The sequence below is a fragment of the Antrostomus carolinensis genome, unplaced genomic scaffold (assembly GCF_000700745.2).
Source record: "Antrostomus carolinensis isolate BGI_N321 unplaced genomic scaffold, ASM70074v2 scaffold10418, whole genome shotgun sequence".
NCBI classification, from domain to species: domain Eukaryota; kingdom Metazoa; phylum Chordata; class Aves; order Caprimulgiformes; family Caprimulgidae; genus Antrostomus; species Antrostomus carolinensis.
The window spans coordinates 1,515-16,609 of record NW_010330886.1 but is presented as its reverse complement, the minus strand read 5'-3'; the positions used below and the strand labels follow the sequence as shown (position 1 = coordinate 16,609).

The following is a 15,095-nucleotide window of genomic DNA, read 5'->3' as shown; positions in this document are numbered from 1 at the left end:
GTAGTAGTCACTTTTTTAATTAGCTGAGTAATTGGGTCTAGAAACCTAGAAAAAAGCAATCTTCCTAGGTTGCTGTCACTATGGACAAGTAGTGTGGGGAACTTATGGAACGGAACAGAATCTTCATTGCTATCTCGGGGACTTAATTCTTGAGCATGGAGGTTCAACAAGCAAAAGTTTTACTGAAATTATGCATACCACCCTACTCAAAGAAGTTGGATGCTGTTATTTAGTACTCAAGTGCTTCAGTCATATTTGTACATTTGATGTGGAGTACAGCAATAAACATTGTCCTCATAACTGTGGAATCAAAGATCATCCACCTTGCTTTTCTATCTCGGAACATTTTGAATTAAATACTGTAGACATCTGTTGCTGTCTGCCAGAATATATTTGCATTACTTTAAGTGTGGTCTGTTCTGCTGTAGCTGTGACTTTCAGAGAAATTTTTTTCAGACATACTTTCTAAAATAAATAAATCTGTTCATAGCTGCCATTCTAAAACTTTCTACATTTTCAGCGGATTTTAGTGAATGAGCAAAATGCAGCACAGCATCTTTGCGCTGAAGATCACACTTATAGCTTAAAAATGAACTAAAGTGTGTGATTTGGCTTAAGTTCTCTTGTAACTTTTGCTGCATGAAATAAACAGTGACAACTGAGTCAATTCCTAGTTTTAAGGAGAATACCAGTGGGTCAGCAGTTTCCTCCATTACTAAAATAAAAGAGATTTTACTCTATCTGCATGGTCTTCATCTCCACATCTTGATTGTCAAAACTTAACTTGGTATGTACAGAAAGTTTACTAGCCTCATTTTACTATAAGGAATTGGAGGTAGAAGGAAATTACTTCAGAAATAATTTCTTCCTTAAAGCAGCAGTTTTGGTTGAAGCACATTTTATTGAAGCGAATATCAGTAGGTTTTCTTCCTGGGACGTAGCTGATCTGTCACCAAGCAAACAATTGTTTACAGCTAGATATTTTGGAGGCAACCATGGAGACAGAACAAGTTGAAATGCAGTGGGTAATCTCCTATACAAAACATAAAAATATAAGAATACTCATCACAATGTTTTTATCCACTGTCACCCACTTCAGTGGAAGTATTCTTTCTAGACAAAAGAAACGAGAATCTGGAAACATCTGAAATGAAGCTTCACCTCACATCTTCTATATTTTAATTTCTAAGGTACACTGTATTGAGCAAAAATACTACAGCTTGTTCTGCAGATGAGTATGTAATGAAGTTGGAAAGGAGATATGAACATTTGAATTACCTAAGTAGTTCTTCAGAACTCCGATACTTAGGTGTATCATAATAGAGCTGAAAAAACCTGTGAATAGTTGGGAAGCAGGGCAAGTGTTAGCAGGGAACCGTAATTAGTACCAGCATATTTTCTTTCTTCTAGTTACAGCTGTGTGTGTATAAGGCCAGAGAGTTACTTGATAACTTTTACTAAAAAAATAAGTGAGGCAATTACTCCTAGTGGTAATGGACTTTGCATTTACAAGGTAGATTTTCCCTCAAAAACTGAGTATGTATGTTCTTCATAGGCAACTAAATCCAAGTAGCCATCATTTCTGTCTCTTCCTGCCCTCACTTCCTTTCAGTGAATAAGAAAACTTAAATGGCCTCAGGCCAACAAAAATAAACAAGGAAGCTTTCATCTGACACATTTCCCTGCATGCTCTGTCAGATGGTGCTAACACAAATAGACAGTATTGTAAATGTCCTCTAAAAATCAACTTTAAAGTTACAGTCTTTTTTTATTATTATCATAGGGAAAAGAGAGAGTGAGAAGTGTGGCAGCTCTTAAGTCACTTAATGGAGGGATAAGGCTGTGATGCTTTGGATCGAATGCTGTATGGTCAGTTCTTGGTTATTTTTATGATACTTGTATTGTAGGAAGTTATGACAAGCTGAGAACTTTTCAGAACTTCTAAGAATGTCAGAGCGTGGTCAGACAGCGTATAAAAGAATATCAGCAGGTCAAAATGTTATGTGAAGTATAACAAGAAAATGTTTCAGTGCAAACAATAGAAAGAACAACATCAAGTTAATAGCTACTTTTTAAACACTATCTGTTGATATACGAACTCATATGGTCTGGCAGTTTGAATTCAAGAATCTTTGAAAGTGAAAAGAGAGCATGGAATGAGTGTCTGTCTGGCAATTTCAAGTGATTGAAATGGTCCATGGGGACACGTTGGAGCTGTGTAAGTTTTTCAGAAATTCCCTTAGTCTGTTCCCAGGTCTTGGAGCACACAGGCCACAACAGAATCAGCTATCATCCATTTTCAGTTACAGCACTGTAGCCTTTATAGACTTGAAGAATCAGATAAGCAGAGGAAACTCCTGGCTGAGACATCTGAATAAGTTACAAATGACTGCTTTTCAAGAAAAGTGTGCCTGTTTTGCTGTGTTAGGACTGTACTTATGGTTTCAGATTACGTTTTTGTTATTTTTCTAACTTTGATCACTATAACCTATTCTACATATTCTCAGGGCCCTTCTTCAGCATCCTTGATAGTATTGTCTCTCAGAAGAAAGAACATTCACTTCTCTTCCTAAACAATCTTTTTGATCAAAGTTCAGCAGAGGGACACCTGAGCAAACACTGACACTGCTATAGGAGATCCTGAATTTGAGTCAGTGGTATTTTACCAGAACTGGGCTAAGGGGGAGTGTTACTGGGCACAGCATTTAATCTCAGAATACCAACAGAGAATCAGTGCCGTGGAAGAAAATAAGATGCATGTGTGAAAATACAACCATTACTAGTATGTGTTAACAACTCTGGTCTCTACAAAAGTAATCTATGTATAACCAAATAATTTATACTTGTCCATTAACTTAGAACTCTCCTACTTTGGGAAGGCAGTGAAAAATACCTATGTCTTTCCTTTTCTTTTTTGCTCCCATGACTGGTGAATGCAAGTAATCAGATTTTGAAAAAGTTTTTCTTCATCAGAGAAGAAATCAAAATCAGATTTTGAAGAATTCCACTTCAGGAAATGGTTACAGAGTGTGTGGTTTCAGAGTCTGTAGTTCCCATGAGTAAGGGGAATTGCTTCTGGTTGGGACAGTCTGGATATCTAGTAGAAAGAATATAGATGCGTGAGGCAACTACAGAAATAACTTCTGGGATAAAGTAGTGCTTAAATTTTCTGTGTGCTGATTAAGAGCAGGGAGACAAATGTTGCTCTGTTCTTGACAATAACTCTGACCTGGCTGAATCAGCAGTGAATCTTCAAATACTTCTATTAGCTGTTATTTTAAAAGCTCCTCTCTGCAGGAAGCGACCCTTTTTAAAAATGTTAGAGCAGGGTGTTTCCTGTGGGATCTGTGGGCCCCCAAAGAGAACTGAAGTTATTCTACTCTACTAAGCTTCATAGTGTAAATGCTGTTGCTAAATGAATTTAAATTGTTCTGAATAATGCAGTAGTATATAAGTAGCTTGCGCCAAATAAGTTTCCTAGCAGAAAGGCCAAATCTCTATAGAATAAAGGTTTCATAGTTGACAGGGAGCACCTCAAGATAAAATACTTCTGTGAAGTATCTACCCTATTGTACCTTTGCAAGATCACAGTGCATAACTGTGAAAACTTACTCTGCTCTTTGTGGGTCTACTCCAATTTTACTTGCAGCTGAATTTGTTTTTAGTACAGATGTGTGCCTAGATGTGCCTGTTTATAGGAAAAAACAAACAAACAAACAAAAAAACAGTTTCTCTGTACATTGTTTGTTTGGGAGGCTTCTGATGGGGAAACTTGTGCGTGCTTCTTTCATTCACTTGAGTGATTTTCACACCAACATTTGTCCAAGTAACTTCTAGATTTTTGTCCAAACTTTTCATTGTAGTAGAAGAGACTTAATATGTGATGCAACAGTGTATGGTGGCATATTTGTTTTTAATGAAACAAGTTAATTACATTAATTTACCCAAAGTTATGGTGGCTTCATTTTCTCTAAAGATAATAAATCTGGAGCGCTGTCATTTACAAAGTCTCTGTATTTCTATTTCTCAGTTTTTTAATTAGAAATGTAGTTTTGGCTTTAAGTGTAGGTAGCTTTCATGAGGAACTTTAGCCATCATACAATTTTTGTCCTTATTCAGCAGAAACATTTCTATCTCCTTTTATTTTCTCATTTCACACATTGTTGGAATGAGCAGCTAGCTGTGAGAGCTGCAAGGAAAAATCTGATCTCTCTGTCTCCTCTTAGTTTTTGATGGTCTGTACTTTGACTGTACTAAAAGAATTTTTAAATAGTGGAGAAACCAAAGCTCCTCAGAGTGGCTGTACCAGCTTTCTACAGGACGTGTTCTTTTTCATGTCTTGCACAAGTTTGGGAAAGAAGAAAAGGTTGTGAAGAAGTCAGGTATGCCCTCTCCAGTCCCAGAGATGAAGAACTAATTCTAGTTTTGCCGCCTACCTGACATCTTTTCAGGCCTACAAAGTGTCTTGGAGAACTCTGGACTTCCAAGAAGAGCAGAGATATGCAGAGGACAACACAAAGGTTGAGTGGGAAGATTGAGGTGTACATATCTGTGGTAGGTAGGTGGAGCTCATCTGCAGAGCTAGAAGGTTAGGGCTCATAGATCATTGTGCTGTAAGAAATCCAGTAATAGATGTTACAATGTTACAGAGGCCACATCATATTCTAATGCAGTAGACTGGAAACACTGTGATTGTGACATACTTTATTACATCTTGAATCAGAGAGAATCAAGAGATTTTACTGAAGTTTTCAGGATTTTTTTGGGCCTGGCTTGGGTTTTCTGGTTTTAGGGTTGGTGATATGGGATCATCAATCCTTCTTCCAGAGTCAGGTTGAACTCTAGTTACTCAGGATTTTGGGGTCTTTCAGGTTTTATTAGAAGGATTGAGTGTGATCTGAGTCCCTGCCACACAGTTATAGAGGGACCTTGAAGTGGAGATCCAGCTATACAGATTTTTTTATTTTTTTTTTTAGCCTAGTATAGTAACTAAAAATGTGGAGGTAGGAAGAGAAAGCCAGAACCATGGAATCTAAGGTCAAATGATTGATTTTTATCAAGACTGGAGTATGGTAATATACCCATATATGTTGAGGAAATTGCATATGAAAAGTATTAAAGAGCAGTGTGGTGGTCTTCCAGTTCCTGAGGCTGGGAGGTAAAGAAGTTGATGTCTTGAACACTAGAGAAATGAATCTTTGGGCGGTGGTAGGCATTTTGACAATTTGCAACAAAAACTCTGAAGTGAGAACACTTAGGAATTGGATCAAGATCCTGTAATGCTTATATTGCTCTTGTCAGAAGTGCTGTGCATCCCATAATAATGAGTAGCAATTATGAGGATCTACTACTGGGATCATAAAGAGGTCATGAGGTTTTGCATTATTTGTTCTTAGAATTGAGACATAGAAATTGTAATGTAAAGGTCATTAAACTGAGAGACATAAGACTGATTGTTAATCTAACCAATTGTTTGGGATTTACCATCCTAAAAGGATTGTATTCACTGTGTTTATTCCAATTCTCTGACTAATTTCAGCCATTTAGTCATATCTATATGTTCTCTAAAGTTTTAGAAAATTTTTAACATTCATCCCATTATATACAGCTTTCACAATGATCATTTAAGGACATTTTTCATGGTTGGCTGATACAGACCATGAAATGTAATTGTATATGCCCCTAAGCAAATAAGCAAATTACTTCTTTTTGGGAAAAGACTTCTCATCCATCTGTTTTCTTTCATAGGGGGAGGTTCAGTTTTTATAGATGAAGTAGTTGAGAGTAGGACTGTTTAGATGATATCACTTTTCATGTGTTTATGTTTGAGTTGTTCCAATTTTTGTGTCACTGAATTCTTTCTCCTGAAATGTTACACATTTTGATACTGGATTGTGCTGAGGTAGATGGGAGAATGACTTTGTACTGACCCCTTGCGTGCTGTTTCCAAGCCTAGATGAAAACTTGTGAAATGGGGTGGGGAATAGTTCTAGCAGTTCCTATAGGAACTTTTGAGCCAGCAAAATTCGATCTAAAATTTCAAGATAAAATACTACCACCTGTTGCATGATATAACCTTTGAAACAGAGGAAAGAAGGAGGGATGAAAGAAGAAAAGAAAGAAAGCCAGTGCAATGAAGAGAACCTTTTCTAAATCCACAAATGAAAACTGAAGGAATCTCCCATGAAGCTTTCAATTTAATATATTGTAGGAGCACTTCCGAATTGGAAACCTTAGAAAGAATATATGCTTAAGTCATGACCATGAATATCACATTAACCGTTTTTAGAAAAATTGTACTTCTTAATCATTACAAGTCTATTTCAAATACGATTATGAAGAAAAGTGATTCTAGTAGTCATCTATGTATTCAGTTTTCCAGCTTCCTAGTTCCCTTCAAAGCATATGCTCTGTTTACTTTCCATTTGCTGAGTTTCCATTTCACTTGGTTAAGGAACAAACTTTTGTCTGATTTTTAAAGATCAGCAGTAGGCTATGCGAACTTATTTAGGACTAATGTGCTGTCACCGCCATGAAACAATACTTTGAGTATAATTTAGATGATACATTGTTTCTGAAAGTTAGTTAAGCTGTATTTTTAGTGGAATAGATTGTAGTAGTGAATGTGTGAAGCACGTGTTGTGAAAAATGCACAAAGCAGTACAGAAATGGTGGTTCATTTACTGTCCATTTGTAGCCAGAGCAGTCGAGGAGTAATTTTTTCCTTTACCTCATGTTAGAATGAATGACTTCCATATGTAAACTGAAATTGGGGACTGGAAGGTAATGGTAATAGTAAATGCATCAAAGACATTGCTAAGTGCAATTTTTTAATTAGTAAGTCACTGTATCAAGTAAATTCTGAAAGTCAACGTACTGCATAGAAGCAAAGGCTGAGAACATCATTGTACCATTCTGTATCCCTTTTAGGTGTGAAACCAATGTTGGTTCCAGCTATATTTGATACAATAGCGAAGACATTGGGCCTGAGTCATCGCATGACGGGTAGATATTATGTTTTTCAAATTTGGACGAATAGGCATCCTGGCTCATTATTAAAATATGATTAATAAATTGATAGAGGTTTTAATAGTATTGCAGTTTTAAAATATCAGTCAAATAGATATTTAAAGAAACATTGCATTAAAAAAATGGTATTCCTAATTCCAAATCAAGTGAAAAACAAAATGCTGATGGCTTTTTCCACCATCATTTGCTTCTTCCTAGTCAGGTGCCCTGGCCTTTCCCAGGTACAAGTCCTACTCAATTCTGCCACAATTATCACTTTAGTTTTGTTTTCAGATATATTAAATAGTGCAGTATTATTTATGGTATTGCTCAGATAGCAAGGCATTGGGAATAGAGCTATCCAGTGAGTATTGACCTGGTTTTTTTTAAACACACCTTTTCTAGTATAGTATACTCTGGTATGTTGCATTACTTTCCCCAATCCCTCAGCCCTCCCTACCCACTGGTCACAAAGCATATCCACCTCACTCGATGCATTAACATATACCAGTTGCCGTCCTGATTGTGCATTTGGCACATCCTTTACAAGTACAATCACAAATACTCTTAGTAATCCATTTCTAATCACTTTTTGAGAAGCATTCAAAAATGACTTTTACATCCATTTGCCTCCTTTCATACTAATAGCAACTTTTTTGTGTACAGAATACCATCTTTGACCTGCTCTGATACGGTAGCTCTAATCTCAGGTTAGGATAGTGGATGAATGAATTTGAAGTCTAAATGTGGAAGGATTAAAAAAAAAAAAAAGGGAGGGGTTAGGGACTGTCTATGGTGGAAGAATCTTTTATCTCTTCCTAGCCAGAGGTAAAGCAAATTTAGTGATATTTAAGATATTACCTTAATTTACTATCTTTATTTCTTCCCTTTTATAACATCAGAAGCTGCATATGATTAGCTATCTGAATAATATATTTGTTGCTTTTTAAAATGAAGTAATGTCATTTCAGTTTTTAAGTGTGTTTTTTCAGGTGCTGGTTTGTTTTACATAAGAAGGGTATGAAATATATTAATGTATTTTCTCATTTTAATTTCTGTTATAGGGAGTCCAATGCCATTTTGTCTACTGATTGATAGTTTAGGGAATCTTTATATGCATTTATTTTTTATATATATATATATATACATACACCTTAGAAATAACTGTTTCGTGCTACAGAGGGGTGCCAAAGTTGCCAGTCTTAAGATTTCGATAAGTTCAAGACAGTTTGGTGTAGAAATACTGAGACGGTGTGGATGTACTTAGGAAAAAAGTTCAGTGATTGCCTATATGCATAGTATAAGAAAATTAATATAATTGGTGTGATGTGAGCTAGGCTTTACTGTATAGCACAGCTTTAAGGAGAAAAACATCAGAAGTTTTGTATTAATTAAAGCAATAAATGTACAGTTTTTCACAGAAGATAATTGCTCTATTCTGCTACTACTGGAATTAGGTACCTGAAATACCAAATTCAAATATGAATATAAAAGGCGACCCTGTTTTTATAATGTGTGAAAATGTGTGAAGTTTGTGAATATTTAGTATTTTCTCCCTACATGTGTCAACACACATGCATATAGAGATTCCCTAAAATACTGCTGGAGTATGGAATAACAGTGGACTACATGGCTTTAATAATATATTGCTTTCTTAATTACTTCATAGAGCTCATACATTTCACATATAAAGCCATAAAATAATCCTATTAGATTAATTAACGAGGCTGATAATGGTCCTCTAGAAACATTTTTGTCATATTTGAGTTACAACATAATTAGTCTGGTCCATTTTCAATTATATTTCATCTTTGTGGATTGAAGCAAACCTGAGGGTTTTCATCATCCCAAAAGAGAATTCTATGGTTTAAGTGGGAAACTGAACACCTGAAGCCGATTTCCAACATTAAGTGCAGCTTTCGGTGCTGTGAGAACTGTATTTAGGAAGATCTGAATTTCTGCAGTACATCTTTACTGGCTTTGAACTCTGCTATCAAATGTTCCTGTCATACTTGTTCATTTCCCACCTTCTTATTGACATAAACCATGGAATTTTCCCACTTCCAGTTCTATTCCTCTTAAGAATGAAATTTGGCATTTGAACAGTACTGCATTCTATCCTCCAGAAAAATAGATATCCAACTATGGCAGAGAACAGGTAATTTGAAAAGCTTCCCTTTCAGATTAAACTTGTGACTGGAGGGTAGTATGTAAACTACTAATTAGATAAAAATTCCAGTAAACTCAAGTTTGCTGGCTCCTGGTCTGTAATTCCAGTAACATATTTTTGCTTTCAAAACAGACTTCATTCTGTGATAAAGAGCAAAACAAGTTAGTAACTGTGAAAAAAAAAAAAAAAAAAAAAAAGACTATATACATAATCATTCTTGTTTTACAATAATCTCTTGTAATCTGCCCTTCAAAGCAGGGAACATGGTGAAGAAGTTTTTATTTTTTTGCATGTTAACAAGTGAATTGTTGCCTTCTTGTAATGTTTTGAACTAAAACACCGACAGCTGTGGCAGTGTAACTGTTAAATATATATTAACTGCAGGTTGAGTTTCTCTTATTTTTAAAAAACTGCAATACTGTGGGTTTTTTATTGGCTCTCTCAGTAAACCATCCATGTATTGTGGTTTCCATAACTCAGCTGAGTGCGTGTTAAAAACCCTGCTTTCCAGAGGGATAGGCTGACAGTGTGCTCACCGTAGATTTCTCTGTTACTAATTCTTGCTCTTTGGTTTGTGTTTGCTTTTCCTCCACAACCTCAACCCACCCTTGGATCAATCTCAGTGAGAATCAACAACTAAATCTTATATCACTGCAAGACTTTGAACCTCTTTTTACTTCTTTAGTGATGATAGCTTTCCTACTTGTGAACGGACACCAGTCTACATTAAATTTTATTCTTTGGTTCACTTCCTGGCCAGTCTCTGCAAGTAAAACAGTATCTGACAGCTTTAGGATTCATAACCTCATTTGTGTATGTGGTGGTATGTATGACACTTCTGCACCTTGCCTCCAAATAAACTCCATTCAGTCCGTTCTTTCTCAGTTAAGTGGATTGTTATTCCTCAGGCTGTAAAAAGCATTTCATCAGTTCTGGCTTTGTTAGCAGGATCCCTTAACCAGTTGAAGAAGGAACCTTCTCTGTGTGTCTCTGTCCTCCAGGGTACTGACAGTGGATGTGGCTTTTACAGATCTGGAGTTTCATTGCAAATGGATTACAGCCACAGGAGCAACTGAAGCTTCACATTCTTATTTTAGAGGACTATCCAGTTTGAAAATACATTTTGGTCATGTGTGAAAAACATATGCATTTGAATGAAAATTATACAGTTGCAGAGTACATCAGTAGGATTGTATGAAGTGTCTTTTCCTCTTTCAAAAGATAATCTCCGAAAAAACCTTACTGACATTTAAAATCAGATTTCTTTTTGAAGCACCCCACAGTGAGATTAAGAGAATGACATTCTTGTCTGTACACTATATGTCAGGTGTTGCTTGGGTAGTCTCACAGTATTTGAATTGATCTGAGTTTTATGTTTTTACTTCCCATATTGTTAAAAACTGCCACTTCTTTCTTAGTTGTGTTTCTGACGGCATGCATGGTTGAAGAGACAGATGTTGTATTTCACCCAGTTTAACTTGTCCTTTGAGTCCCATTCAGAGTAAAACAGAACAGGACTGTGGTGTTTTTGACGTGGCTGAGGCAGTTATCAGGACCTCAGTAAGCTGACCAGAGTCCCCACCGTTATATCTGGACCAGGAACAGTGATTCAACTATCTGATTCCTCCAGACTCAAAAAACTTTACAACACTGGATTGTGGATGGCTGTCATTGATGGGGACTTCTGTTCCTCTCTACCATAAATGACAGGAATGTGGAATAGACTCTTTTCCACCCTCCTGGATGGATCAAAATTTCATCTTAGTTTGCCCAGCAATCTGTTCCTTCCACATCAACTGCAGTCATTTTCAAATATCCACTTCAATTGAGTGAAGAGATAAGCAAAAGTCTGTACTGAGTCAGCCTTTTATTCTGCTCTTTATTGGACCTTTGCTTTTACCAAATCATTTTTGGATTTCTGGTCTGGTCTTTTCCTGCCACCTCCCTCCCCAACATCTGTCAGAGCTGTCTGTACCTTCACCAAACGTTTTGCCATCGCTGAATCCCCCTAGACTGATGTGAACCTTAATAAAGCAGTGTTCTTTGAAGAATCTAAGGTTGCTCCCCTGGGTAGTTAGTGAAACAGTACAACTACTTTGAGTCACGTTAATTTAAAACTACACATGGAAGTGCTTCTAGGTCACACAGAATGGTAGGGTTGGAAGGGACCTCTGGAGATCATCGAGTCCATCCTCCCTGCCAAAGAAAGTTCCCTACAGCAGGTTGCATGTTATGTAAGAGCAGACCATCTGAAGCCTGTCTTTTTTTTTTTTTCCTCTCTCTCTTTTTTTTCTCTTTTTTTTTTCCTTTCCATCTCTCTCTCACACCTCTCTTTTTCCCTCTCCCACATGCACAAATACTTCCCGTAGTAACCCACGGCTTGTCTCCTGTGATGGTCCACCAGACAAGAGCCAGGCACAAGAGCTGTCATACATCTGGGCTGTTTGGTTGTCTACCTGCTGCTGAACACAGCGATTCACAGCAGGGTTCTGCCTTCTCTCTTGGCCTGGCTTCCAGTTTCAGTAACCACTCATAAGAGTCCATTCCCTCTGTCAGATAAAACTGAAATTGGGCAATGGACTCACAAGTCAGCTAGAGAGATGGGAATTGGTTTCAGACATCCCATCAATCTTGTTCTCTTAGGAAACCATTTTGGAACAGTTGTTGGCATGAAAGCCACTGATTATAGCATGGAAAAATACACACTTTTCTCTATAATACAAGAGTGTATTAAATAATTTTCATTCTTGCAGATCTGACTGAATGATAGGGAGTTAAATAGTTGATAAATCATTAGTGTTCCTATATTGTCTTTAGGCAAATTTTTAAGAAGAAAGTACAATAGGTAGTTCTTCCACATATCATTCAACAGTGTTAGTGTAGAACTGTAAAGCAGTCCATATGTGAACAGATTTTATTTTCAAGGGCAACAGGTCTGTCAGGGCCGGATCTTTGTAAAAATTCATAGCTAGGATCTCGGTGTAGCTTAGCCATTATGTTCTGCTTTTGATTTGTAGAATGAAAACTTCTGGTATGTTTTCATTAAAACTTAGGAAGAGTATTTTTTGCCTCTGAGGGTAAACACGGAATCTTAAAATAACTGGTACTACTGATGAGAAAAACTTTTCAAAGTTATATAAAATTACTTGTTTGTGTATCACAAGAGCCAACAAGTGAAACATGATTTTTAGGACATGTTGTACTTAGTATTGGAAATAATTATTACAATTAACTGTTGATGGGATTCCCTTATAAGGAAATTTCAGTGCATGGGATACATCAAAATACAATTCATAAGGCTGGGGTGGAGGATATGTTTTGGCACATAGGATGAAATATCAGCTTGGGCAGCTGAAGTATGTTTTTGTTAGATGTTTGTCACGTTTTCAGCTTTGCTGCCTGAAGGAGGTATGATAATTTTTTTTGCCTAGATACAAATATATGGACTAGTTGAACTTTAAAGTTTTCTGGATGCTGGAAATGAATGATATGCTAAGTTAGAGGAAGCATGGGATTTGTATATACAAGATTAAAATCTTGCATTTTTAACTATTTATAGGACAACAGTCTCAGTGAAAAGTTAGAATTATTTTGAAGATGAGGGATGAGTTTTTTGGTCATCTCTCCAAGGCAGGTAACTTTTTAAAGCTTCCTCCTGAAATGACTTGCTTAGAGCATTAGTAAATTACATTTAATGAAGAAAAAGTGTTAATATGTAATAATTGGGGGGCTTTACCGTATTTAAAAGTTCAGTTGAAACACATGGATAATTTTCAATATTGAGTAATGCATTCAGTGACTTACTCTCTAAGTTCTACCCATGTACACATGCACTGAAATAACTAAGGACCTGGAAAATTTAAATGCCAACAGAAATACACACTATTTTCAATTGGATTATCAAAAAAATATTTGTTGGTAGTTGCAGGAGTCTTATTTTTAAAAAATCTCTCTTGCATCACATGAGACTGTGGCAACTACTATATTAACAGGATAATTTGTGTTGAGGGAAGACAACACAAATTATAGTCTTTATTCTTGGGTTGCATTAAGATTTTTTGGAAAGAACTTGTATACTTGTAAACCAAAGTAGAGCTATGTAGTTTGCATTTGAAATAATGTCTCTGCAGTTGGTAGTTACTTTGGTTATATCATTTCATATCATGGAATTTTAAGAGTTCTGCCTTGTTACACTGGCTCCATGAGCTGCTAATTCATTAATAAGAACCTACTGTAAAAATATCTCCTCTTAAGAGTTAAACCTTGAATACTGAAATCACTGATCACTTTGTTGTTAGTAAGCTCTGTATGCTATGGCATCATCTATTTTAAATAGAACTAATTGCAATAGTTTACTGTAATTCACTGACAGTGAAATCTACTCCTACTTAGTATGTTTTATAATAGTGACCCCTCAAAATGAAACTTTTCTAATTCTGGAGCATTCCAAATCATTTATTAATTGGTCACATATTGTCAAATTTTACAGTGTATGTATGTACCTTGTATGATCACATAAGTATTGCTATTATAACAGAGTATATACTCAACAACTGCACAACTTCATACATTGTTTGGCATCATGAAACTGATTGCGTTGAGCAATAATAGATGTTATTAAAGCAGTATGGTCTCTATCTGCACAGTACTTTAAAAAAAGTTTAGAACATACGTAAACATGAAGATGCGCTGTTAAAAGTATTGGTTTTTTGTAATCTCTCGTCTCATTCATTTATAAAATCACTGGAATATTTTTCATTAAACATTGTTTTTGTTCAAAATTAGTCATGTATATGGATCCTTAAAATTACATTATTATGATACTGAATGAATATAAAAAGGTTCTATGTTCTATATTTCCAGTGTATTAAGCAAGCAATTTACAAGTTGTTCTCCCTAGGAGAGACTAGAAGGACAAAGGCACGCCTCCCAAATTAGTTTCTTCTGTACGCTTTCTCACTTGGAGCTCTTGGGTACAGGGTGATTGGAGAAGTAGCATGGTACAGGAGTTTATCTGCAGGATAGCCTGCTCCTGACCTAAAGATGGGCTCTGCAGTCCAGTCACAATGAGAGGTGGCACTTGTGCTGCAAGAGAGGCAATAAGCTAGAGCCAGAAGTAATTTAGTCCTGGTAAGTCTATCAGGTCTCGGGAACAAAGATAATTCCAGCAGACTTGAGTCACCAGATGCATCTACATTAGTGATTTAACATTTTGGAGAGCTTCTTTTTGTTGCAAATTTGCACTGGCATCTAGTCTTGGAATCCTGTTGCATGCGATTAAGTGTCCTACAGATGTGCTGAAAGCTGTTTCTCTGCTGGTGGAGCCGACACTTGGAGTTACACACTAGGAGGCCTTTCAGAGGGCACAAGGGCTTCCAGCAACTGGCTGTTTCTGCATAGTGTGCTTCTAGGACAGACATAGGACATAGTTTGGCACAAACTTCATTGCAGCTAAAGCTGGGATGTGGATACCCCTTAATACTTTACAGCAAATCGAACCCTGATCATTCCCTCCATGCACTGTGCTGCTTCATAGGGTAGATGTTTGCTTTGTGCTCAGGTGGCAAGGGAGTAGCCCTTAGGAGTCAAAGTGTAGAATGGGCTGGTGATCTAGAACCTTGGAAGACAGGGCAGATGTCTCCTAACTTCTTGTCTACTACAGTCCTGTGTAATACCAGATATTTATGTCTCCTGTACATGGAAGTGAGGGGAGCTCTGTGACCCCCATTGTATGCACCTTACGCGAGTAACAGCTGTATCACTCAGCTGTTCAAAGTAAAATTGCTGCCTGTTATTTTTAAGTATATGTCGTGTTCCATGTTTTCCCTGCTGGTGCGTCCTAGGAGCTGGCTTTCATTCAGGAAAGTTTTTAAGTATATGCTGGATGCCATTAGGTGTATACTTAAAATTCTTGAGT

At 36.7% G+C, this 15,095-nt stretch overlaps 1 protein-coding gene across 1 annotated transcript in view; it reads left to right on the top strand.

Annotated features, from left to right (window-relative positions):
• Nucleotides 1-15,095, top strand: part of MINDY3 (MINDY lysine 48 deubiquitinase 3) — a gene marked incomplete at its 3' end in the record, with an annotated part of 38,153 nt that overhangs the window by 21,585 nt on the left and 1,473 nt on the right. The gene's annotated exons all lie outside the window — the stretch shown is intronic.